This window comes from Phascolarctos cinereus, unplaced genomic scaffold (assembly GCF_003287225.1).
Source record: "Phascolarctos cinereus isolate Bilbo 61053 unplaced genomic scaffold, phaCin_HiC Scaffold_5;HRSCAF=322, whole genome shotgun sequence".
Lineage (NCBI taxonomy): Eukaryota > Metazoa > Chordata > Mammalia > Diprotodontia > Phascolarctidae > Phascolarctos > Phascolarctos cinereus.
Genome location: NW_027555958.1, coordinates 337,711,753 through 337,739,275, shown reverse-complemented (window position 1 = coordinate 337,739,275; position 27,523 = coordinate 337,711,753). Strand labels below are relative to the sequence as shown.

At 41.9% G+C, this 27,523-nt stretch overlaps 1 long non-coding RNA gene across 1 annotated transcript; it reads left to right on the top strand.

Annotated features, from left to right (window-relative positions):
* Positions 1–9,793: 9,793 nt before the first annotated feature.
* Positions 9,794–22,019, top strand: LOC110217884 (uncharacterized). The gene is made up of 4 exons (XR_002327164.2): positions 9,794–12,154; positions 15,379–15,477; positions 17,160–17,214; positions 21,069–22,019. It is a non-coding gene; the product is annotated as an uncharacterized LOC110217884 (long non-coding RNA).
* The last annotated feature ends 5,504 nt before the right edge of the window (positions 22,020–27,523 follow it).

The window sequence follows — 27,523 nt, the reverse complement described above, 5'->3', positions numbered from 1 at the left end:
GGGGTAGTTTAGGGAGCGCAGTGTTAGAGATCGTCAGATGAGAGGAGAGTTTTCCAGCTCTCAACGTGATTTGGGTTGCATATCAGTATGCTTTCTGTTCCAACTCATTACCATAGAAAAAAACCTTATAAATTAAATTGCCAGTCAGGGAGAATTGACTCACTTTTGGTTAGCGAGAGTGGTATGCTAAAAAGATGACAGGATTGAGCCAGGAGAGCAGGGGGTGCGGTGGGGTGGGGGTGGGGGTGGGGTGTGTGTGTCTATTTTCAGCACTGCTATTAACTGTACTGTCTTGAACAATTCCATCTCTGGGGCTCATTTTCCTATTTGTAAGATCAGGCATTTGGACTTGGAATCATAAATTTGGAGCTGAATTTGAGCCGTACAGATTATCTAGCCTAATCCTGTCTTTCTAGATAAGGAAATTGAATCCCAGAGAAATGAAGTGTCTCTCCAGAGGTCATATGGTAATAATGATGATGATGATGATGATGATGGTGGTAACAACTGACATTTATATAGTACTTCAAGATATGCAGAGCTCTTTACACAGTTTATTTTTTGATCCTCACAACAACCTTTTCAAGTAGGTACTATTATTATCCCCATTTTACAGATGAGGAAATTGAGGCCAAGAGAGGTTTAGAGACTTGCCCAGGGTCACACAGCTACCAAGTATCTGAGGTAGGATTTAAACTCAGGCCTTCTTTACTCTGGGTAACTAGGTGGTGCAGTGGATAAAGCACTGGGCCTGGAGTCAGGAGGACCTGAATTCAAATGTGGCCTCAGATTCTTCCTTAGCTAACTGTGTGACTCTGAGCAAATCACTTAACCCCACATGCCTCAGTTTCCCCATCTGTAAAATGAGCTGGAGAAGGAAATAACAAACTACTCTAGTATCTTTGCCAAGAAAACCTCAAACAGGGTCATGAAGAGTGACTGAAAAACAACTGAATACGTGTCCATTGCGCCACCTACCTGACTGTAGTAAGTAGCAGAGCTGGCATTCCAACTGTCAGTCCCATGCAGTTTCAAATCCTGCCTCTGTCATTTGCTACTTGTGTGGCCATTGGTAAATCACTTAACCTCTGTGAGCCTCAGTTTTCTTATCTGTAAAGTTTAGGGTTGGACTTTGAGGTTCCTTCCAGCTCTACCTCCTATGATTAACATATAAGATGGGGAAAAACAATAGCCGTTGGGCAACTGAGTAGTGACTTGCCCGTTACCCTGAGGTCACTTTGATGGCCTATTTCTTTCTTTTTGTGTGTGTGTGTGAAGCAACTGGGGTTAAGTGCCTTGCCTAGAGTCACACAGCTAGTGAGTGTTATGTGTCTGAGGTTGGATTTGAACTCAGGTCCTCCTGACTCCAGGGCCTGAGCTCTATCTACTGTGCCACTTAGCTGTCCTGATAGCCTATTTCAAAGTTAATCTTCACCCCTCTTACCTTAGAATATGATTGTTTCATTTATTATATTTGTATCCCCAGTGCCATTATATAATATGGGTTGGGGGGAGAGCCTTAAAAATGAATGCTAACTGAAAATTACATAGAGTACCCTGATTTATGTCTCTTCTAATGTCCTTATAATATATCTCAGCTGGAGTCCATTGAAGCCCAGCTTTCCCTGGTCAGTGTTCAGGAACTGGGAATGCCCTGGAGTTGTTGGTTACTGGCCTATGCTCCTCAGAGAAAGCTGAATGCAGATCAGGAGCCATCTTTGTGTTTGTTTCTTGGAGCAATTGCCCTGGCCTTGAAGACCAGAGCTGAGTAGGGGTCAAGAACAATGATTCCATAGACTTGTTTCAAAACTCCCAAAGCGTAGGAAGTCTGGGGCTTCTGCTCTCTCATTGCTCTGTTTGTCCCTACTTAGCTGAGGTGCTTATTAAGGGATTATCAAGGGAAAGAATCTCTCCTCCATTCCTTTTTCTTTTTTACTCTCTATAAAGGGTTTTGCATACAATGGACGCCAAATATATATGGAGTAGATTATTTGGACTTGGCAACAAGTAGTGTAGAAACATAAACCATCATTTCTTCCCCCTATTTTCCTCCAGAATTTATGAATTTGGAAGAGTCTTAAAAACTTATTTAGCACCTGGGGCCACCCCTCCCCTCTTAGCTTGCATAGTGGTTCTACAGATGAGGCTATGCTGGGTTCCATTACTCTGTAGATCTGTATCCACTTAAAAACCATGGCTGGACTTCTGGTTAATGTGACCCACAAGATGGAGGATTAGATTTCTTCTCCAAACCTCATAACCTCCCTAATCTCTCCAAAACAGGAATTACATGTAAGCGGTAAAACTATTTTAACTGCTTCCAGAGTCCAAGACCCCAGGAACCCTAATGAGGTAAAAACCTAATGAACTGTCTTTCCAGAAGTCCAATCCCTACCCTCTAACATTCTCAGTCAGCACCTTCTCCCCGCTCCCAGCTCGTGATACAAAGGAATTATTTGCCATCATGCAGTCTACTGCATTTGGACACAAAGTATACATACTTGACATTGGCCAATCTTAGTGTGGAAGTTAAAAGGGCCATAATATATTATACTTCTCAGCAGTCTTCCTTTTGGCAAGTACAACATAATATGAGCTAAGAAAAGTAGTTGCATAGATTGTTTTATGAAAAGTGATATAGAATATGATGGGTTTTTTTTTTGTGAGCAGCTAGGTGGTGTAGTAGACAGAGATCCAGGCTTAGAGTCAAGAAGACTTAAGTTCAAATGTGACCTCAGACACTTATTAGCTGTGTGACCCTGGGCAAGTCACTTAACCCTGTTTGCCTCAGTTTCTTCAACTATAAAATAAACTGGAAAAGGAAATGGCAAACTACTCTAGTGTCTTTTCGGAGAAAACCCCAAAAGAGGTCACCAAGGGTCAGACATAATTGAAAAAATGACTAAACAGAAAAAGAGAGGGTCCCTACATAAAGTTTGAAAACCACTGCTTTAGAGTTTAACAAGTGATTTTTCCACAACTACTTTGGGAAGCAAGGACTTCCCAATATTATCATTCCTGTTTCATAGATGAGGGAGCTGAGAATCAGAGAGGTTAAGCAACTTGCTTAAGGTCACACAGCTAAGTATTACAGAACCAGGATTCAAATCCATACTTCTTGAGTCCAAGTCCAACAGCTGGGTCCCTGAATTGTGCTGACTTATCACTTGTGCAACTTGTTTTTGGAGCAAGACTGCAAGTGGAGGAACTGCTTAATGACCCTGCTGATATGATCAGTGGTGCTATGTAGCTTTTGAAAGAATTCTTCCCAGAAAGAAACTTCTCTCAACATAAGCCATATGGCCTGGCCTCTCACTTTTCTCTGTTGCAAAAATATCCAGAAACTTAAACAACAACAAATCAACAGTGGAATTAACCTATGTCGACTGACCTTCCCATGTGCACTAAGCCTCATCTCTATTACTTTTCAACATTCTCACCTCCAACTCTTAGCCCTGATCCAATAAGGGGGGCCATTAGACCATCCCTGACTCAATTCTGGTCATTACTGCCTTCATTCAGTTCAATTAATTTCATTTCAGCCAATATCCATAAGCAAGAGCTTACTACATGTGTGCAAGCCACATTCATGCCTCTGTCTCATTGTCCTTCCGCTTGGAGTATCTTCCTGACTCCTTTATTGTTAAATCCGTGTCTCTAACCACATGTCCTCCAAGAAACTTTCCCTGATTAGCCCCACTCTCCTCTGTGCTTTTGTTTCACATTTTTCTAGCACTTATGCATATAATTTTTATTCTATTACTGTAATCTACTTATAGTCTCAGCTTTGATACCGCCCACATTTGTGACCTTTGGCAAATCACTTCCCCTTTTTATTTTTCCATTTCCTGGTATGTCTAATGAGGGGATTGTACTTGATGGGATCTAAGGCCCTTTACAGCTGTCATTCTATGATTTGACAATTTATTAGTTTGTAATTATGGTAAAATACGCTTTGGAACATAGATTTATACCTAGAAGGGACCTTAAAAGTCCAACTAATTGGTGAACTTGAGAGCAAAGACAAAATTTAAAAAGTTGTATCTATGATGTTGCCTGGCAATAAAGAAATCTTTATTAATTTTTATTGATAAGAGTATATGAAGATGATGCTATTGACCTATTCCTGGTATGGCATAATATTTTAAAACATTTTAAAAAATTTATTTGGTATTTTATTTTTCCACAGTCACATATAAAAACAATTTTTAACATTTGTTTTTAAAACTTTGAGTTCCCACTTCTCTCCCTTCCTTCCTGTTCCCCTCTCCCCCACTGAGAAGACAAGTAATTCAGTATAGGTTATACATGTGTAGTCAGGGTATAAGATTTTTAAAAACTCTAGTTTCAACTCCAGAGCCAGTGTTCTTTCTTAAAAAAAAAAAAAAAGATTTTGATGCTTTCTTTTTTTTTCTTCTTATATTACTGTCACTTCTAACTCTCTTTCCTCCAATAGGAGTCTCCCTTGTAGCAAATAAATATTGTCAAATAAAACAAATGAACACATTGGCTACATCCGAAAATAGATGCTTCGTTCCATATGTCTGGACCACCACCTCTCTGCAGAAAGGTGAGACGGTTGACTTCTGTCTTCTGAAGATGTGACTGGTTAGTGTGTGGATCAGAGTTCTGAAAGCTTTCATCATTGTTTTCCTTTGTGGAACTGTGGCCAGTGTGCGAATTGCTCCCCTGGTTCTTCTTACTCTGCTCCCCATTAGTTTCTAAAAGTCTTCCCAAGTTCCTCTGAGTTCTTCATTGTAGTCATATGACATGATGATATTTTACTTAATTCATATGCCATAATTTGTTCTACCATTTCCCAAATCGTGGGCCCCCGGTTAGTTCCCCATTCTTCAGAGCATATACTTTGCTGCCATGCATCATTGTGTGGTGATGGGTAGCATCAAGCCCTCATGATAAGAGTTGACACTTTTATAACAATTTTCAGTTAAAAGAGCTTTTCCATACATTGGCACATTTCATACTTAGAATAGCCATGTGGGTAGTTAGGGTAATGCCTCTCCCATCCATTACCCTAGGCCCTTATCCTTTCTTACCTGGACTATTGCTTCCTAATTGGTTTCACTGTTTCTAGTCTCTCCCCTCTCCAATCCACTCCCACTCTGCTGCCTAAACTAGTTTCCTAAAGCCCAGGCTTGACTCTGTTAATCCCCTGCTCCAGAAACCTCCATGGCTCCTTATTAAGTCTAGGGTAAAGTACAGGTTTTTGTGTTTTGACATTTAAAGCCTTTTTACAGTCTGGCACCAAGACTGATTTCATATTACTTCCCAATGTGCATTTGAGATTCCTTTGCACAGGCCATCACCCATATACCTGGAATGCTTTCCCTTATCATCTTTTCTTGAAAACTTTAGTCCGTTTCAATGTTCAAGTATGACCTTCCATAAGACATCTTTTCTGATTCACCCCAGTTGTTAATGCTCCACTTCTCACAAAGTACTTTGTTTTTCATTTGTTTATATTTTATATAAATGACTTATCTGTGTAGAAGTTGTTTCCCCTCAGTGGAATGTAAGCTCCTATGTTTTACTTTTGTATACTAATGCAGGGGTAGGACATTGACAAATGCTTGTTGCATTGAATTCAAGCACTCCCATTTTGGAAATGGGGACACTCAACCTCAATGAGGTGAAGTGACTTGCTCCAAATTACAAGGTGTTTAGTGGAGGATGCGAGACTTTCAGATTCTAAGTCAATGTACTGCCTGTTAGACCCTGCTGCCTCTCATCTGGTTATTCTTTTGTCTTGTTCGTGGCCAAAGGTACAAATATATATGTAGTAGGAGAGGGGAGAGTTGATTATGGTTCTCTTGGTCAATTGATTTCCACCACCTTCCTCCATCCTGGCCTAGATGTTCTAAGACAATGGGGCTTTAAGATTTTAAACAAAATGTAAAAAAAGGAAGGTTTACATTTTCTTTTTTTTGCCCCTTTATAAGGACAGAAACAGTTCTTTGGATAAAACTCAATAGACTTAGCCATTGATTGGCTAGAGATCAGTCATGACCTTGGTTGCCTTTAAGAAGTAGGCTTAATAGCTCTGGAGTAAGTTGAATCTGGAGAGCTTCCAGGAGAGTGATCACCTGGCAGCAGAAAAGAGAGTCCACTTATGGAAAAAGAACCAGACTCTTGAGATAAGATTTCTCTTTGTTTTTCCTCTTACATATCCATCAGAGGGAAGCAAGGGGGGAAGAAGATTCCTCTCCTCTCTGTCTCCCTCTCCTCTACCCTAGAGGCAACTTGAAGGTACAACGGACAGAACTGAGAATCAGCAAGACATGAGTTCAAATCTAGCCTTAGGCGTTTACTAGATGTATGACTTTGGGCAAATCACCTCATCTTTGTTTGCTTTAGTTTCCTCAACTGTAAAATGGGGATAATAACAGTAACTACATCTCAGGGTAATTAGGAGGATCAAATGAAATAATATTTGTAGAGCATTTAGCACAGGGCCTGGTCCACAGTAGATGCTATGTAAATCAATGCTTATTCCCTTCCTCCACTATCCAAGCATTGGGAGCCACTAGCTCAATAGGAGATCCTGCACCCAGCCAAGAGCAGGCACGAGACAGCTTTGAGGAGTGTAACACCTGGTAGCACACAAGATAGCTAACTGTGATTTCTAGAGAGAATGAGCCCTGATTGTCTGGAATCAAGCTATGAAGAGGAGCAGACCTCGCTGAGGGGAGACCTGCCTTGCAGAGATATGAGACTCAGGGAGAAGAAAGAGGACATTGGGTCTCTGGAGTGTCCCCAGAGTGTGTTGCCTCGACCACATATACTTCCTAGCTATGTGCGTCTCTGCCAGTGTATTGTGTGTTTGTGCCCGCTCTTTCCACAGATGCCATGCCTGTCGTAGGAGAGTACATCCCAGACTTATGTTTTGTAGCTACTATTCTTACTATATCACCTCAACAAATGATTTTGCTTTGGGTTAATTATATCAACTGGCTAGTTGTTACCAGAAAGCACACTGGATAAGGGGAGGACGTGATAGCTAATGATTTTAGGAGTGTAAACTCAAAGTCTGCCTTGAGCCTCAAAGTATCCACTTCCCTAGGGCACCCAACTTGGGAGTTTGAGTAGGGGGAAGCTCCTTGAGGAGGCCACCATAGGCATGGTTAGTTTGATCCATCATAGGTTATGGAGAAATCTCAGAAGTCATAGGGCCAGATTTCCTGGCTTTCCATCACAGAGTTTTGCAAAATGGCAATGAAGAATTTGCCAAAGGAGCCTTTTTCCTGTCTAATTTTATGGCATGAATAGCTCCAGACTTGGATGAGCAGAAAAGAGATGGTGTCTACTTTCACTCACTTAAATGGTACCAAGTATAGCTCACAAAGTTGCTTAATGAATTCTATTTGATTGATTGATTGATTATGAAAACATTAGGTGCTCTTGGAAAAGCAGCACTCAATCTGTTGAGAAATCATCTCTTCACATTGCAATCTCCAGAGTTTAAATGAAGCAGAGCTTAGTACAATCTCCAGGCCATTAGGCATGAGCTCCCAGACATCAGATGTGGGAGAAGTATCTGAGAATGGAACCTGTGCTACTATGGGTCATAGAAGATCCAGCCCCTTTGGCTTGACTAGGAAAACTCTCAGAATCCTACCCTTTGCTCTAGTCATTATGTTTCAATGCCTTTCTGTCTTCTCTGGCTCCAATTCCTTAGTGTTGCTTTTGGCACCCGTGGCCTAGCACCAACCACCTTGACTTCTAAAGACTCTAAACTCAAACTTGGATTTCATCCTAGAGGATGACCCATAGTATATCTATAGCTATTTGTCCTTGCCTAGGGTTAATCCAGGAAAACTTCTACTTTTAAAGTTTATTTCTCGGTTTCTCCAAATATAGGTTTGTACAGGCACTCAATGTAAAATATGGGTCTGGCCAAAATGCTTGTTCTTGATTCACTGCTCTGAGCATTGCCTTTCTCCTTAAGAGGGGAACTGGGATTCTCAGTGTTTCTGCCTCAGATTCCTGAGGAACTATTCTATTTTTATCTCTAGTCTAAAGGGTCCTCCTTAACAAAAGGAGAGAGGACATAAAAAGGTACCCTGGGTACAAACATGAATCAGATATAAAACACATAGTCTTATTCCCATTCAGCAAAGGAGATGCTAAACAATAAGGAATGATAGAGCAATTACAAAGAGTTGAGAAGCTCATTCCAGCCTCACTGAGACCTTCACAAATAGGGTCTTATTTGACATTTAACCTCTATTGAGTACAGTTATCCCTTCTACATTTCAACTTTCCCCATCGTGGTTTCAATATATTACAGGTTGGCATAAGAAATTACTGTAAATGGGAATTTTTGGGGAGTTTTGCAAAAGCTGCAGACAACATGTGAAGGCCGGCAGACGACACAGAAAAATTCAGAAGCTCAGAAATGCTTAACCGAAATTTTACAATAAGGTACTGTAAACACCCCATAAAAGAAAAAAATTCAGACTCTTTCTCTATGTGTGAAGGGAGGGCCAAAAAATTTTACATGGATTTTCCAGATCTCAGGGGTGCTGCGCCCCTAACTCCAGTGATATGGAAAGGATAGTTATATAGCCTGATTGATGAATCAGTGCCAAGTGGGATCTTTCTGGTGGTGCGCTCGCTCTCTCTCTCTCTCTCTCTCTCTCTCTCTCTCTCTCTCTCTCTCTTTCCCTCTCTCTTCCTCTCCCTTTCCTTCTCTCTCCCTCTTTCTCCTTTCCCCCTCCTCCTCCTCTCTCTCTTCTTCTCTCTCTACCACTCTTTCCTTGTCCTATGCCTCTCTTTTTTCCCCCTCCCTTCTTTCCCTTTCTCCCTCCTCCAAAAAAAACCTCAATTCTTTTCCTCTCAGCTGGTCTCCCTCTCCTGCTGATGCTACTGCAACTACTACAGTAGCTACTCCCCTGGTCCCCTGCTACTTGAGGCCTGGGGAAGGGGAAGACACCAGCTGCTTTTCAAGGTCTCCTAAGTCTCTTACCAAAGAAAGGAAGACACAAATGAGAAGCAGCCATATCTCAGGCACAGCCTCATCTTGGAAGCCATGAGCTCATAGCTTGTGGCCTGGTGGAGGGAAATGAATCTTTCATTTCAGGGCATGCAAGGGGAAGAGGCCACCAGATGTGGTAGCTGTAGCAGCTGAGTTGGGTGAAGGCCCAGCCCTCAGGAGTGGCCTGTTTGATCCAGCCCAGCAGTAGTTTGCTTCTGCAGCTAAGACACTGAATTTAGCAAGGAGTCAGCCCATTAAAGCAGGGAAGAGAGACTTGTCCATTGGCTACACAACAACCAGAGGTGAGCTAGGTGTGGACTCACTGAAGAGGGAAAAAGATACCCAAGGCTGGAACTAGGTCTCAGCCACAGGTGCCCTATGTGTGCCTCGAACCTTTCTGCTTCCTTTTGACCTCACTCTCTGCTTCCTTTTGACCTCACTCTCTGCAGATACCTTCTGTATGTGTAGGAGGGAGAGCACATCACAATGTGTGTTAGGTTATGTTTTGTACTAACCACTTTAAGTATGAGCCCAGAGTCCTAGCAAATGAGTGAATGTCTGTGGAAAAGTATATTGCCCAGTTTGGAGGGAGGTTTTTGTAACTTCTTTCTTGGGTATATCTTCTCAGTCAATGTTCCTTTGTAAAAGCTAATAATTATCAACTGGCTCATTGATATTGAAGAGGTGGGGAATACTGGCTGGTGGGGAAGAAATAGCTGCCTTCTTGGGACTCAATTTGTGAGTGTGTGTGTGTGTGTGTGTGTGTGTGTCTGTCAAGAGTGAGCCCAGAGGGGGTGTTACAAGGATATCAGGTAGAGGCCAGCTTTTTTTTTCCTCTACCACCAACTGAAATTAAATGATGCACAGGACTCATGAGAATCCTTGAATCAATATAGAAACCTAAAGCACACAGTCCATTACGGTACTGCTAGGGTCAGAAAACCTGAGTTCAAATCTGGCCTCAGATACTTATTATTGTGTGACCCTGGCCAAGTCACTTAGTTTGCCTCAGTTTCCATCATTGTCAAAGGGGGATAATAATAGCATTTACCTCCCAGGATTGTTTTAAGGATCAAATGATATAATATTTGAAAAGTGCTTATCACCATGCCTGACACATTGTAGGTACTTAATAGATGCTTGTTTTCTTTTTCCTGCCCATGGAAGGCAAAGGCATTTTGTTACCGCTTAACAAAGACTCCCCATTCACCTTCCACGTGCGCTGTCCAAGCAACTCACAGTAATATCATGAAGAATTGGCAAGGTCTAGATCTCCTGGGTCTCCAGTGATGTAACTTTTGTCTTTCAGCGCTCAAGTCCTCTTCTTTCTTTAATGGGCATAGTGTAGGAAAATCTATCTCTGAGACATAGATACTCAACTCTCAAAATCAGAAACCCCCCATCTCTTGCAAATTCTAGAAAGTAGAAACTTTCAAAATCAGAATTACCTGCATGGTAATCACCAGAGCTGGAAATGTTCATTCTCAGGAGTGATAATCTCTGACTTAAGTTCAGCAAAGTCAACCATCAACAAGCATCTGCTATGATCCAAGCATTGTGCTAAGTGTTGGGAATACAAAGAAAGGAAAAAAAAAAAACCAGTGTTTGCTCTCACAGAAGCTTACGGTCTAGTGAGGGAGACAATCTGTAAAAACTATGTACCGATGAGATGTATACAGGATGAACTGGGGGCAGTTGCAGAGGAAAAGCTCTCAGATTAAGGAGGACTGGGAAAGACTTCTTGTACAAAGTGGGATTTTAGCTGAGACTTGAAGGAAGCCAGGAAAGGTAAAAGGCAGCGACGAGGGGAGAGAGCAATCCAGGCATAAAGGTCAGTGAGTAAAAACACTCCAAGTCAGAAGATGGAGGGTCCTTTGTGAGGACCTGGAGGCCAGTGGCACTGAATTGCAAAGTATATGGAAGAGGGTAAGGCATAAGAGGACTGGAAAGGGAGGAAGGGGTCAGGAAGCTAAACAGAGGCCTTTATATTTGATCCTGGAGGTAATAGGGAGCCATGAGAGTTTGTTGAGTAGGGGGATGACATGTTTAGACCTGTGCTTTAGGAAGATCAATTTGACAGCTGAGTGAAGGATGGATTGGAGAGATGTGAGGCAGGGAGACCAAGGAAAAGATCAAGAGATAATAAGGGAAACCTTGGAAGTTAATGAGATCACCAAATGAAAAGGGAGAAGACAGCAGGACCCAGGAGAAAACCGTGGGGGAGACCCACATCTACATCTTCTCCTGGGGACCAAGAAGAAATCCTTCCACTCCGCATTTTTGAATTCACATATGAAAGTCCAAGGGAAAGGAAGCTTGGGAAAAGAAAGGGTGCAATTTATACAAGGAAATCAATGTTGTAAAGAAAAACAACTTTGAAAGGCTTAAGAACTCTGGTCAAAGCAATGACTAGCCATGTTTCCAAGGACCTATGATGAAGCATGTGCTGCCCACCTCCTGACAGACAGATGACGGAGCCAAGGTACAGGAAGAGACATCTATTCTTGGACATGGCCACTGCAAATTTGTCATTCTTGTCTATGTTTATTTGTTACAAGGAATTTCCTTCAACTCTTCCCCCCCTGTTTTTAATTGGGATAAGGTGAGAGAGGAGTAAGGGGTTAAGTAATAATGATGCCTCCCAAAAGAAGGCCATTGGGATATTTTAAAATGCCTATAAGAAAATAGAAGGAAATTAAGAAGGAAACACAGATAAGTAGGACAGTTTTGAATGTAATGTGTTGAATTTATTATATACTATTTTATGAAGGAAGCAGTATAAATTAGAGATTTATAATTTCATATACAATTCTCTTTGTGTTCTGCCATGTATGTAATTTTTTAGTCCATCTATAGAATCTTAAAAAATAAAAGGATCAAATTTGTTCACAATATGCTTATTCCTTGGGTGTTAGAGGGCATCCAGTAAAAGAGAAAATCTTCCTCCACTCTGTGAGCAATAATCTTGGGGACAGCTCCAGTTGCCAGCCATCAATAAGAGGACTTCCTTGTATCTCCTCAGCAGGATGCCCATTTTCAGTCTACCTGTACTGGATATGCCCTTCAGGCAAAGGTTCATGTTCTGTAATGTCATCAAGGTGATTGTGAAGCACTCATCCATTGATCGGGGCTCCCTCTTTAGGCCTCTTGGACCTTCAGGTAGGTGCTATCCTGTTCCCCTGCTCTGTAACAATTATTTGGTAAAAGCAGCCAAAGCCCATTCTATACTGAATACTTGGGCTTTCCTCTGGTCACTTGGTCTAAGTGCCTTTATTAGCATTTCAAAAAAGTTTTTACCTTCATCCATAATTGATTAAAGGTCCAAAGCTGTGAATAAAAGATGGATTAAAATAAGTCTGTCTCACTTTCTCCCCACCTCAACCCTCCCCTCTACTTCCTTCCTCAACAAGTTACCCAGCTCCTGAGAGGGGCCTGAGATAGGTATTCACCTCTCTTTCTCTGAGTTTATTTTGACCTTAAAAGACCTTGAAAGAGGTCGACCTGAGGCCCAGTCTTGAAAAGAAGGAAACATTTCACTTGCATTGCTTACAACCCCAATCTTCACTAAAACTGAAAGGATTGAGAAAACCACATGTTACCTTTTGACTCGTGGGTGGATGTGTATCATTTTTCACTGGGGCTTAGCATTCAACCTGGCCCTTGCATGTGGAACTCAATGACTGTTGGCTTGCAGTCAGTAGGGTTTAGTCCTGCTTCTGGTGTAGTGAGTTCATCTGTGTGAGAACTGAGGGCATGTGGTCAGTTTCCTGTGTGGGATGAGTTAGCAGCTCTCTGGTCCATGGACATGCAATCATGGTGCTCTTAACCCTGGTAGTAGCCATTTTCCAAATTCATGCCATTGGTCACTGGTAAGGGACTATGGATAAATTAGTAAAATTATTCATGCCATTGGTCACTGGTAAGGGACTATGGATAAATTAGTAAAATTATTCATGCCATTGGTCACTGGTAAGGGACTGAGGATAAATTAGTAAAATTACATCCCTACTTTTGAGATATGACTCGTAGGATCAAAGCTACAGTGCTGAAAGAACTGCAGAAGCCAGCTAGTTCAACCCCCTCCTTTTTGAGGAGAAAACAGGAGGGAAGTTAAAAGAATGGCCCAAGGTCACACAGGTAATATGTGTCAGATACATAATTTGAACTCAGGTCCTCTGATTCCAGCAGCGATATTTTCCCAGTGCACCAGAGTGTCTCCCTCACTCCCTTTGAGTGTGAAGGATAGTGAAGGATGGTGTGATGGATAGAATTTGGGGTATAAAGACTTGAATTCAAATCCTGCCCTGATGCTTACTAAATGTATCACCCTGAACATGCCAATCAAACGCTTGGGTCTCAATTTCCTTATTTGTAAAAATAAGGATAATAGCACCCACCTCACAGGATTATTTTGAGAATCAAATGAGCCAATAATATAAAATTCTTTTCAGTCCTTTAAGTGCATATTAATATGACCTAAGAAGGTGAGGATGATGATGATGATAATGATTCCCGTCTACCTCTAAAATTATTCAATTTTGTGGTCACTATGATTTAATAGAATATAAGCTCCTTAAGGGCAAAGACTCTTTTTATTTTATTCTTTTTGTATTCCCAGCATAGTGTTTGCCATGCGGTAGGCATCTAATAAATATTTATTGAATAGAATAGAATCATGTTAAGTAACTGAATTGAGTTTAGTAGCTGAATTGTCCAGTGGGCAAGGACCACCTTGAAGCTGAGGAGCTTAGGGCAAATAGCTCTCTTAGGCCTTGGCTTTTCCTCTCCCAATCTCATCTGATGCCTGCTTTACAAGACCTGCCTTCCTGAGGAAGTTGTCAAGAGAGTGTGATAAGATCTCGAAGCTGCTTTGGAGATCCCCAGGACAAAGGCATAAGTAGAACTCATAGGGCTGTTATCGTAGCATATGTTTAAAAAAAGAACAACTATTATGTGAGGGAATAAAACAAGTTCAACCCACTCCTTCTGAAGCAAGCATCTTGTACACTCCTTCATAAGTGTCTGAGGTTTGTGGTGAGGAAAGTCCTGGTGGGGCAGGGGGGAGAATTCTCTATTCTTCATGTAAACAATCTGCACCCATTACAGAGAGTGGGGACACAGGAACTACACAATGTATTTTCTGGCTATAGAGGCCCCAGCCCCACAATACCAGAACTAGCACCTTTCTTCTCATACCTTTCATAATCATCCTGAATCACTAGACTTTTCCTGAAATTTCTCACTTCAAGAGAGTACCCTTCCATAGAATGTAAATTCCTTGAGGCCAGGGACTATTTCTTTTTTTGGCTTTGTATATCTAGTGCTTAGAAGAGTGACTGGCACATATCTGGCTTTAGACAAATACTCGATAGAGTGATTCCTATCCTATCTTTTTAGAGTCTAAGGTAGATTAAGATAGTCTCACATAGACTAGAAAGGGATGGCTTTTCCAGGAGCCCCACCACAAAAGTCTTGGATTGCCTCGGCTTGAGGGATTTCCCTTTTCGTTTTTCATGAATCGGAGGCCAACCGTTTCTCCGTTTCCAAGAGATCACTACCTGGGCAATGGCTGTGCCATTTTGGTATTTGGAGATGAAAGCTCTTGCCCATTGCTGCCGGGGGCTGGATAACGTTGAAACAATCTGAGTCTCTCACCTGGTCAGTTCAGGTCCCAAGAGCCACCATCTTGCCTGTCTTTAGTCAGAAACCTAGCCACTTGAACCTTCAACCAATCCTAGCAAAAGTCCCAGCAAATCAGCTGCTGCAGGGTAGACTTACATATCCAACACATGTTCATGTATCCTTGCATTTCCATACGTGAATGTCTGCTCAGAGTACTCAGACACATCTGTACGCCTAAATGCACTGGTCTGTGCGCAGGAACATGAGAGGCGATGGGGCGATGTGGGCAGAGAGCTGCCTTGAGGATCAGAAAGACCTGGCTTCATATCCCTCCTCTGTCACGTCCTGGCCTTATGTCTAACATCATTTCTCAGTGTCTGAAACTACTCTCTAAGACTGTAAATTGCAGAACACTTGCCAATCTGCATTAGTAGAGATAATTTCCTCACTGGGAGTTCCTTATACCAGTGAACTCATAGGTATAGAACAACAAAAAAAAAGCGCTTAAGTATACATAGCCCCATATCAGCTTCTTTACACATACACACAAATGGTCTTTTGACTAAACACTGACTTAGGGAATAAAAACCATTGTATCCTGAGGCCAAGGAAAAAAAGGGGAAAACATCCATTTAGTTCTGTTGTCTTGCCATTTTAAGAAAGGATCAAAATAACAATTATCTAAGGGATGTGCCTGAGCAGCAACTCAGAGATGTACCTCTTGGTGTTTTCTTCCTGTAATTTGGTGACTTGCATTTTAGGGACTATGCCTGGTAGCACTGGAAGTTAGAAGAAAGAAAATCGAACTGGGTATTGGCCCTAGGGTCTGGCTCTGCCCCAACCTATATATGGAACTTTGGGTAAGTCACTTCTCTCTGGGCCTCAGTTTCCTTATTTGTAAAATGATAAGGGGCAGCTAGGTGGCACAATGGATAGTGCTGGGCCTGAAGTCAGGAAGACTCATCTTCCTGAGTTCAAATATAGCCCCAGATGTGTGCTAGTTGTGTGACCCTGGGCAAGTCACTTAACCATGTTTGATTCAATTTCTTCCTATAAAGGGAGCTAGCAAACTGCTCCAGAATCTTTACCAAGAAAACCCCAAATGGGGTCATGAAGGGTGATTGAAATGACTGAATGACATCAACAAGTGATAAGAGGTGTTGGATCAGATGGTCTCTAAGGTCCATTTATATAAACCCTCTGATGCTTTGATCCACATTGAGGTATTTTCTCAGGACCTAACAGAAAAATTCAAGAGTATAACCAATGTCTTAAAAAAAATAACAAAAATCTATTTTCTCTTCTACCCATCTCCTAGTGGGAAAAGAAAAAAAAAACAACCCTGTAACAAACATGCATAGTCAAGCGAATCGAATTCCTGCATTGGTCGTGTTAAAAAAAGTGTCTTATTTTTGTACCCTGAGCCCATCACCTCAGTCCTTTAGAGGATCATTACACCGTTCAGTATTCTCAAACCTTTCAAAGTTATTTGTCTTTACAATGTTGTTGTTGTTTAAATTGTTCTCCTAAACCGGTGTCTCCAAGAAGTGTGGGGTCTCACACAATGCCATCTGCAAACAATGAGCTCCTTGAGGGCAGGGTCTGTTTTTGCCTCTCTTTATATCCCTAGCGCATGGCATAGTGCCAGGCACATAGAAAGTACTTAACTAACGCTTGTTGACTTGACTTGCAGATTATGATGACAGTGACACTGGTGGTTATGATGTTAACAATTTTAGAAAGGTAGAAGCCTTTCCTAATCCCCCCCCCCCCCCCGCTATTAGTGCCAGTTCTAATTATGTAGTATTTATTCTGTGAATCCTATGTACCTACCGTCTCTCCCTTACAGAGTGTCAGAGTACGGAATCGTTTTATTCTTTGTGTTTGTAACCCCCAGAGCCTAGCACGCTGTTAGTACATAGTAGGCACTTAATAAGAACGGCCCTAGAAAGATTCCTAGGGAAAAAAATCCAGATAAGAGTCAGGGAAGACTGGATTCTCATCCTAACTTTGCTACCATTTCTTTGTGAGACTGAAAGTGAGTCACTTGACCTGTCTGGGCTTCGAGGTTCTTATTTGTAAAACTGGGTTATGATAATAGCTGCACCGTTTGCCTCATAGAACTACTATGGGGATAAAATTGAATAATCAATGTGAAAGTACTTTGAAAAGTTCTAAGTACCATGCAGACATACATGATCTAGAGCTCACTTCTCTCAAAAGGGAAAGGAGAAAAAAGATCTGGATAATATCCATATCAGCTCTTACAGTAAGATGGCCAAGGAATGGGCTAGAAATGACCAGGAATTGCCGATCCCATTGTAAGGGTATTTCATCTTCTTAAAAACAATTTGTTCTCTACAAAAGGGGACCCAAGTGAGAAGTGGGAGGATGGAGGCTGGGAGCTGAGGAGGGAATGCAGCTGCATTGATGTGGGACCGCCCGGGGTAGCTGCAGTGGCTCTGAGTCATCCTGGACAGAGGTGATAGACTCAGGAAGTTTGAAAGTGATATTGAAACAAATTTGCATTTTTTCCTTTCAGGGGAACGCAGTTACCCTCAGTTCCACCTGGATGTGCCCTGCCAGCATTTGCATAGGTAATAATTAGCAGTTAGCATTGCATGCCTTCTGGTTCTTGTACTTCCATCCTCTTGGGGGCTCAGTTCTAAGGCAGGGGCCCTGGGCTTTGGGTTAGAAGCTCCGGTTCGGCCTCTGATGTTCCCCACTTCCTAGCCGTGTCAGTGTGCTGAGCTTTAGATTCCTCATCTGTGAAATAAGGAATGAGGGGGCAGCTAGGTGGCTTGGAGGATGGACTGCTTGGGCCTGCAGTCAGCAAGATCCGAGTTCAAATCCCTGCTCAGTTGTGTGACCCTGGCAAGTCACTTAACCTCTGCTTGCCAGTTTCCTCTTCTATAAAATGGAATAATAATTGCACCCCCCTCCTAGAGTTGTTGGGAGGGCCAAATGAGATAATAATTGTAAAGCACCTGGCATGAAGTAAGTGCTATAAAAGTTATTATTGTTATTGTTATTAATCTATCACATGAAAATAGTAATAGTAGGGTGATGCAGTGGATAGAATGCTGGTCCTAGAGTCAGAAAGACCTGAGTTCAAATCCAGCCTCAGATACTTACTAGCTATGTGACCCTGGGCATGTCTGTTTGCCTCAATTTCCTCATTTGTAAAATGGGGCTAATAATAGTACTACCTAGCAGGGTTGTTTGAAGATCAAATAAGGTAATGACCATAGAGTGTTTAGCATAATGCCTGACACATATTTTGGCACATATCCTTTGACCCTTCATCAATTTTAATTTTTATTATATATTGTTATATATTATATATTATTTTTAGTTTTATTTTTACTTAATTACCTTACAGATTGTTTTCAGAAAAGAACTTGAGAGAGGCAGCTTGATATAGGGAAGAAAGCACTGTTTTGGAGTGAGAGTGTCTGAGTTCAATTCGCATCTCTGCTCTGCGTGACCTGGGGGCAGGTCATGGATGTCTCTGGACATTTCTCATCTATAAAATGCAGGGATTAGGCTAGATCTTCTGTGCGCCTTATGGAAGTATTTTCCCATTGTTGTAGATACTGATCTCTGGTTGTCACGTAGAGAAAAGGTAAACCAGTGGGAGATTTTGCTGCCCTCAAATTATACTGAAAGATTGGGTTGGCATTGGGGAACCGGTGGAAAAATCATCAGTCCCATTGGACTTTGCACTGACTTGCTTAGTAGCTGACTTTTCTCTATCACGTCAACGTTTACAAAGCATCGTACTTGGCATTCTTTCCTTTGTGACGGGGAGAGAAGTAACCCCATGTCTGTGATTCCTTGTTCTCATGACAGCGACTAGAACCCTGGGGAGAAAGAGAGCCCCTCCCTATTTGCTGTGAGTCCACTCTCACTGAAGTCTTCACATTTTCATCTAGTGTGATTTAATTATGTGTCTATCTATTAATTTCCTGTTCTATTTGCCAGAGCAGATTGTCAGCTGATAGAGTTTGGTGTTTGTGTGAACTAATTAAAAATGGAAGATCTAGTTTGGAAAGAAAATGGTCCAATTTTTTTTTTCCTCCTGAAATATGTGGCAGGAATTAGAAACAAAATGGAATAGAATGATTGGGAAGGTTCCGGATAGTTTTTGATTGTGATATAATTCCCTCTCCAGGTCTTGTCTTCCTTATCCATCCCATCGCATCCCATCCCATAACTATCCCACAGCCTTTCTGTTGGCTGTTGGGGGCAATAGATGGGAATATTGAAGAATATGAGCCACATTTCTAACTCTCCCACTGTATCAGGGCTGAACTCTTAGGTGAGTTAGCTAACCTCTAGACCTAGTTGTGTATAGGGGTTCACTTATGAGAACTCTGTTTGGGGGTTCTCATGCCTTCTGGTTCAAGTGGCATGCCTTCCTGTTGTTGGGCTTCCATCCTCTTGGCTAGTTTAGGAGCAACTTGTTCCCATTTTTTTCCACATGGAGAAATCACTAAAAATTAAAGTCAAGCCAGGTAGCTAGGTGGTACAGTGGATAGAGTGCTGGGCCTGGAGTCAGGAAGATCTGAGTTCAAATGTGACCCCAGACACTTCCTAGCTAGCCATGTGACCCTGGGCAAGTCACTTAACCATGTTGGCCTCAGTTTCTTCATCTGTGAAATGAGCTAGAGAAGGAAAGGGCAAACCATTCCTGTACCTTTGCCAAGAAAACCCCAAAGGGGATAATGAAGAGTAGAACATGACTGAAAAGAACTCAACAACAACATAGTCAAGCAATTTCCATAGGATTTCAAAGAAGCAAAGAAGTTGCTTGGTGGAGGCGTAATTAGGAGTTTATGGCTCAATTCAGATGGATAACCAAGTGTCTACTACTGGCAAACTGCTCTAGGGGCTGAGGATGTGAAAGAGCAAGGTGACAGTCCTAACACTCAAGGAGATTACCATCTCCCTTGTTTCACTATCACTTTCAAACGCCATCAGTTTAACTTTCTTTCACCAGCCTTTATTCTCCTCTTTACTGTGAGGTGACATGGAGGATAATCCATTGAAATGAACAACTAGGGACTGCCCTGTATCTTGCCTTCTTCCCAGTTCCCACAAGCCATAGTGCTGGTGTCCTACACTAAGGTAGGTGTTCCACTTGACAGGGAAGCTAGCTTTTCCTGAATTTAGATAATCACTTAATCAGTACATATTAATCACTACTAAGTACTAGGTACTGTGTTAAGAGCTTGGGATACAAAAAAATGAATCAATCTGGGCTGAGAAGGAGTTTATGAGAGGCAACAAGTATGTTTATAAATATATTGTTGTTTGTTAAGTTTAAGTCATGTCCAACTCTTTGTGACCCCACTTGGGGTTTTCTTGGCAAAGATACTGGAGTGGTTTGCCTTCCTTCTGCAGCTCATTTTACAGATGAGGAAACAGGCAAACAGGGTGAAGTGACCTGCCCAGGGTCACACAGCTAGGACGTCTCTGAGGCCAGATTTGAACTTAGTTCCTCCCGACTCCAGGCCCAGCACTCTATCCAGTATGCCACCTAGTTTGCCATGTATAAATAAAATATAAGTATAAATGTAACAAATAAATAAAATGTAAATAAGTACAAATATGTACAAAGTTGTTAAATTTAAGGTTGTTTGGGAGGCAGGATACTAGCAGGTGTAATAATGCTAGCCTACATGCATAGGACTTTCTATCAGGAAGCATTCTATGTACTTTTGCTCCGTTGATCCTCACAACAGCCCTTTGGGATAGATAAAATAGACAATTGTTATTGTGCCCATTTTGCAAATGAGGAAACTCCAGTTCAATGCCTTGTCAAATTTAAGAAGTGACTGAACCAGGTAACTATAACCCAGTAGAATACTCATGGAAGGCAGGGTCAATTTTTAATTCATCTTTGTACCCCTGGAACCCAGCACAGTTGCTTCCACTTAGTAGGCACTTAAATGCTCATTGGATTGCATTGAACCTAGCTCTTCTGACTACTAAGCTAATCTTTTTTTTCTACCAAATCATGCTGCCTCTTATTTATGACCGGAAGAGATGAGAAATAATCTGGGTCTATCTTGGGGGACCAGGTTTACTTCTTTTTTTTTTAAAACTATTTATTTGTTTTTTAACTTTTAGGCAACTGGGATTAAGTGACTTGCCCAGGGTCACACAGTTAGTAAATGTCAGGTGTTTGGTCTAAGGCCAGATTTGAACTCAGGAGCTTCAGGGCCGGTGCTCTATCCACTGTGCCACCTAGTTGCCCCCAGGTTTACTTCTTTTTAGATAGGCTGGAGGTCTTTGCTTAGGTTCACCCCACTAGAGACAGTCCCAAACTGATGTCTGAAAATGATGGCAAAGGTCATGGTAGGGTCTTATACTAAGCAGTCATTATGGTATCATAGACTGTTAGGACTGGAAGGGTCCTTAGACATCTAATGTTCTCATTTTACAGGTGAGGAAACTGAGGCCCACAGAAGGAAAGATGCCTGTTGAGGAGATGTGTTGTGCTTACTTCTTGCACTCCAGTTGGATGGATTTTCTCTTTGCTTCCTCGAACACCTCTGTTCCTGTCTCCAGACTGCCTCCCATGCTGTTTCTTTGGCAAGGCTGGTCTTTTCATAAACGGTTGAGAGTCATTTCTCAAGCCTCTTTCCCTGAACAGTCTTTCTCTACTGTGGTAAAGGGCATTCTAGACACCCTCCTTCCCTCGCGCACAGTTCTTTTGCATTCCTTGGCAAGTGGAGGCCAGAGCAATCAAATCAACAAAGCAGTTTTTGCAGTGGGATCCCAACATAGATGCTTACTTATGAAGTTTTCACTGTGGGGCAGCTACATCTCTGACGTACCTTGCACTTGATACCTGACATACCAAAAGGGATAATATATGTGAAAGGACTTAGAGAATGCTGAAGTGCTTTAGGAAACGAGATGTTTTGTTATATTCTCTAAAGATCTCAAAGGGAAATTCTATTTCTTTACTCAGCTAAGGGCACTTCTAAGTGGCTAGGGCCAGATTATTAAAAAAAAAAACCCTGCAAAAAATGTGAACAGGTTGCTCTTATGCCTAAAGCGGATTCTGTTGCTTTTAGTGCCGTGCTTTGTGGGTGGTCAGGGCAGTGCACTTGCACTTTGCAAATTTCTAGTGTGTTCCGAAGTGAACTTGAACTTAGGACCCAGCATTCTTCCCTAGGAAGGAAAGGGGGTGAACTAAACAGTGTGCTCCTGGCTAAGCCTTCAGCAGATTTTCATTTGTCTCATAGCTGTAGTTTTGGTAGTTAAACCAGAATAGTAGCCCTGTTAACAAAGAATTAAGCAAATGCATATGGATTTCTTCAGCAGCCTCCTTTGCTCTGCTAGAATGCCTGGCAGTCAGAAATAAAAACCATATTGCTTTTCCTCTTGATCATTTTCTCTCGTTCCTGATGAATGAATGAATGAAAAAGTATTTTATTAAACACCTACTATGTACCCTGGTACATAGATAGTACCACTCTACTATATGGTTAAAAACCAGAAGTAAGGTAATTGCTGCTCTCAAAGAGGTTATATTCTGATTGGGAGAGGTAAAGCACCTCGATGGTGCAGTGGATAGAGCACCAGGCCTGGAGCCAGGAAGACTCAACTTCCTTCCTTCGAATCTGTCTCAGACACTTATTGGGCACGTGACCCTGGGTCAAGACACTTAACCTTGCTTGGTTCAGTCTCCTCTTTTGTGAAGTGAGCAGGAGAATGAAATGGTGACCCACTCCACTATCTTTGCCAAGAAAACCCCAAATAGGGTCATGAAGAGTTGGACATAATTGAGACAACTGAACAACAAAAAAAGGCAAAAAGGAGAGGGGTTGTCAGGAAAGAGAAATTTAGCCTGGAGAATCACAGTCAGTCACTCAGCCAGTAAACAAGCGTTTATTAAGCTCTTATTATGACCGGGCACTATCTGGAGAAAGATGAAGAAAGGCAAAAACAAGATTCTCAAGGAAGTCACATTTTTAATGGGAGAGACAGCATGCGAAAAAATTGTACGTTGATAGATATATACAATATAAATTTAAGGTAACCCAATAAAATCTTCAGTTTGGCTTTTCAAAGCCCTTCACATTCTTCTCAGTCTTCTTACATTTACCTCCCACCTTTTTCCAGAGGCTCTGCTAGTGAAATTTCCTGCAATTTGTCCTGTGTATACCTTGTATATACATGGTTTGCACATTGTGCCCCTCCATTAGAATGGAGACTCCCTGAGGGCAGATACTTTCATTGTTTCACCAGTGCTTAGCACAATGCCCGACACATAGTAGGTGTTTATTAAATGTTTGTTGACTATTTATAGAATCTCAGAAGGAAAGCACTAGCAGTGCAGGGGAACACCAGAGAAGTCCTCCTACCAAAGCGGGATCTGAGCCGAGTCCTGAAGGAAGAGAGGAAAGCCAGGAGGCAGGAGGGAGGAGGGAAAACATTCCAGCCATGGACGACAGCTGAAGCAGAGTCGGAAGATGGATTGTCGTGTTTGAGGGACATCAAGAAAGCTAGTGTCACTGGACTGCCGAATATGAGGAGGAGAGGAAAGTGTAGCAAGACTGGAAAGTTAGCAAGGGGCTTTCAAGGACAGAAGGATTTCATATTTGATTCTGGAGGTTATTGGGTAGGTGACATGGTCAGAGCTGCCCTTTAGGAAAATCACCAGGATGGATTGGAATGGGGAGAGGGAGACCAGCTAGAGGCCTCTAGCTAGTCTAGAGGGAGGTCTCCATCAAATGATGAGGGCATGTACCAGGGTGGCAGCTCTATAAATGGAGAGGAGTGTGTGAATGTGGATGCATGCATGCAGGTGTGTGCATGTGTATATATGCATGTATGTGTATGCATGTGTGTTTGTGTACACATGTGTATATGCATATATGTGCGTGCACGTATGTATGCACACACACACACATGCATGTACGTGTGTGTGTGTGTGTGGTGTTGTGAAGGTAGAAGCTGCAAGGCTTGACAGCAGATTGGATTATATGGGGTGAATGTTAATGATGGGCTTAGTAGGACACTGAAGGGGCTGGGAGGTTAGGGGTGCCCTTGACAGTAATAGGACAGTTGGGAAGAGGAGAGAGTTGGGGCTAGGGAGGAAGAGAAGATAAGGAATTCTGTTTTGGACAAGTTGAGTTTGAGATGTCTACAGGACATTTAGTATCCGAAAGGCAGTTGGTGAGGGAGATTAGAACTTGGAGGAGAGGCTGGGGCTGGATATATCAGGGGAAGGAGAAGAAGCATTTATATGGTGCCTACTTCGTGTTGGGCACTTCCCAACAATCCTGCGGGGTAAGTGCTGTTGCTATTATCAGTTGAGGAAACTGAGGCAGAGGTTAAGTGACTTGCCTAAGGTCACAGAACTCATGTGTGTCTAAGGCTATATTTGAACGCAGGTCTTGCCTATTCCAAAGGCAGCCAGGTGGCAGATTGGTAGAGTCCTGGGCCTGGAGTCAGGAAGACTCATCTTTCTGAGTTCAAATCTGGTCTAGCCATTTACTAGCTGTGTGACTCTGGGCAAATCTCTTTACCTTACCTCAGTTCCTCATCTGTAAAATGGGGACACACTGGAGAAGGAAATGGTAAACCGCTCCCTTATCTTTGCCAAGAAAACCGTGGACTTTGTCCATGGGATCATACAGATGTAGAGTTGGATACGGTTGAACTACAGCAATATATGAGGCACTGGAGACAGAAAAAACGAATCGATCCCTTATCTTCAAGGAGTCTAGATTTTATTGAAGGATACATATATAAATATGCACAAAACAGATAAAAAGTTGTAAGTGTAGATTATTCTTCCTGGAAATCTGGCAGATAGGAGAGTAGAGTCCATGGGATAGCAGGGACAATAAAAGTCTTATTTAGACTAGGGGAATTACGGGGAGTTTTATAGGCTGAAGGGAAGGAGCCGGGATAGAGGGAGAGGTTTGGAGATGTGGTATAAAGAACAGAAGTGAAGGGGTAGGCTTGGCTAGAGAGACAGTCCCTTTTCTTCTGAATATGGAAATAATAATAGCTAACATTTATACAGCACTCTAAGGTTTGTGGAGTACTTTATATACATATCACATTTGGTCTTGGGAGAGAAAAGTCGCAGTTGTTATCATCCCCATTTTACACAGGAGGTAACTGAGGCTCAGAAGTATTCAATCAATTCAGCTCATTAAGTGTCTGATAGGGGATTTGATATAAGGTTTTCCTGATTCCAGCTCCAGCAATCTAAATACTGGAACAGTTTACCTCTTGAGTATAAAGAGGGTTAGAGGAGTCAAGAAATAAGGTGATGGGTTGACATTGGATGGCCTTGGTCTTCTAGGGAAGGTGATTGGTGAAACTGTTTGTAGAGAGTGAGGGGACAAGAGGTGGAATTGAAGAGAGAAGAGATTTGTCATAGCTGCTGTGACTTGGTTTAGTATGGATGAATTTAAGACTAGACCTGGCAGGGGATTGTGAAGTTTTAGCAACTTGCAAGAGCTTATAAATACCACACTTGAACACAGTCCTCACTACAAGTGAATCCTAAATAAAAACTTGTGTTGGGCAGGTCTTCTCATCCCACCATCCCCAGCTGATGAAACATAAATTCCTTGAGTGTGGGGGATATTCCATTTTTGTCTTTCCATGCCAGAACCTGGCATGTAGTAGGGGCTTAACAAATGCAGGTGAAATTTATGAAGGAGAGAAGAATGATGTCATGAATTTCTCCACTAGCGTCTGTCTTTGAGAGGCTCCATGCTAGGCTGGCTAGAAGGATGGATTTAAGAGTTAGCAAAATCTGGGTTGAAATCCTGCCCTTCAGCAGCTCTGTGACCATGGTGAAGGCATTTATCTTCTCAGAGCTCCAGCTAATTTTCCAAAGTAGGGATTCTTAACCCTTTGGGGGTCCATGGATAGATTTCAGGGAGTTCATGAACTTGGGAAAAACAAGTGACATCTTTGTTTTCACCAACCTTTGATTTTCTTTATAATCTTATGTATTTTATTTTATGTATTTGAAAACATTATTCTGAGAAAGGGTCCATAGGCTTTATTGCTAAAGGTGTCTAGGACAAAAAAAGCTTAAGAATTCCTACTGTGAAGGTTATAAGTTAAAGATGAGTTGCTGTGGAGGAAATCAAAGGCCTCGTCCTTGACTTATTGACCTATATCCCTTTATTATTATTATTTTTGGTGAGGCAATTGGGTTTAAGCAACTTGCCCAGGGCCACACAGCTAAGTGTCAAGTATCTGAGGTCACATTTGAACTCAGGTCCTCCTGACTCCAGGGCTGGTGCTCTATCTACCATACCACCTAGCTGCCTCAGACTGATATCCCTTTAAAGGAGGGATGACAGGTAAGAGATGAGGGGGGTGTTGGGATATTTGAGCAGCGTTCTACATACAGTGGGTGCTTAATAAGTGTTTGTGGTCATTGTTGCTGCCGAAGCTTTTAGCTACTTGTTTACTGTGATAATGTTAGCTTCCAAATTGTTACCCTCAAGAAACTTGATTCAAGTAGACTGGTCGTGAATCCAGTTCTCAAACACCTTATGCACCAAATATAAATAAATAACGAAAATAAAATAAAATTCCTATCAAACCCCAAGGGGACAGAAATGCCTTCTGGTCCCAGCAGCTTTGTCCTGAACAATACCTGTTGTGTATGATGTGAGGGGCTGCCTCCTGCATTCCCATGATCTGAGAAGCTGAGTTTCCTGCTTGGCTCAAAGGCCTTCAGAGCTGTTTTTGTCTTCATTCTTCTCAGGCAGGCAGAGAGAGAGAAGTGTACCCCAGCATTCAATAACAAGCTGCATAGAGTGAGCGGCAGGAAGCTCCCACCACCAAACCATGAGAACTTCAGATGGGATTTGCTGACCCAGGCTCAAGGGACGCCTAGGGGGGGTTGCCTTGTCCTTGCTTTGTAATCTTGAATTCTGGGAAAAATCATCTAGAGTGGGTCTGGGAAGAAAGAGCCCAATGCCCTCCCCCCGAATGTAATCAAAGCGTTTGGGATGAGAAATAGTGTGCTTTACCTCCCACTAATTCTTTATGGCTACCCAGGAGGAACTGTACAACTCTGTACAGCTGTCACTTGGCACCAAGCAGGGCAAACCCTCAGCTAAATTGTGAAAAAAAAGGTGGCTTTGGGTATCCTCACCCTCCTTTTTTGCGTTCTTCCTCAACTTATCCCCCACCTCTCTTCTCTTCGCATTAGGTGCTAAATCCCCTCTTATTCTATTACTTTATTTTGCTTTCTTTTTTCATAAAGCCATTTTTAAATTTCTAATATTAATGATGCATAATGCTCACTTTTTAAACATCCTGGATTTCCAAAAGATACTTGTTAGTCTTTACTCCTGTCATAAGTTTTAAACCAGCAATTCTTTTTTTTTTATTTTTCTTTCTTTTTAAAAATTTTTTCTTAATTGAAAATTATTCTCAGAATAGGCTCTTTCTTCCCAGATCCGCTCTAGTCATATAATTAATACTTGTTGGACTTCCATTTCCTTATCTGGAACATGAGGAAGACCAGAAAACATAATCAAAAGTACAAACATTGGAAAAGGGAGGCAAATCTATCTCTATTTGTAAAAAATAAGATGGTTTAATTAGAAAATCTCAAAGAATCAGTGAAGAAACCAATTGAGAGAATTAATAGCTATTACAAGGTAGCACAATACAAAACAAACCCACAAAAATAATTTCTATAATGTAAGGAAGTGGGACTGGATGTCCAAGTAGCTTCTAGTCTTAGCAATCTATCAGTTGGTGGGTTTTTTTTTAAAGGTCTTTATTTTTCAGCCAGTAGGATAAAGTATATCTGAATAGTCCAGTCACATGGAAATTCTCTGATGCCTATAGTGTGGTATGGTGGAAAGAACCTTAGTATTGCTGTGGGCAAGTCAC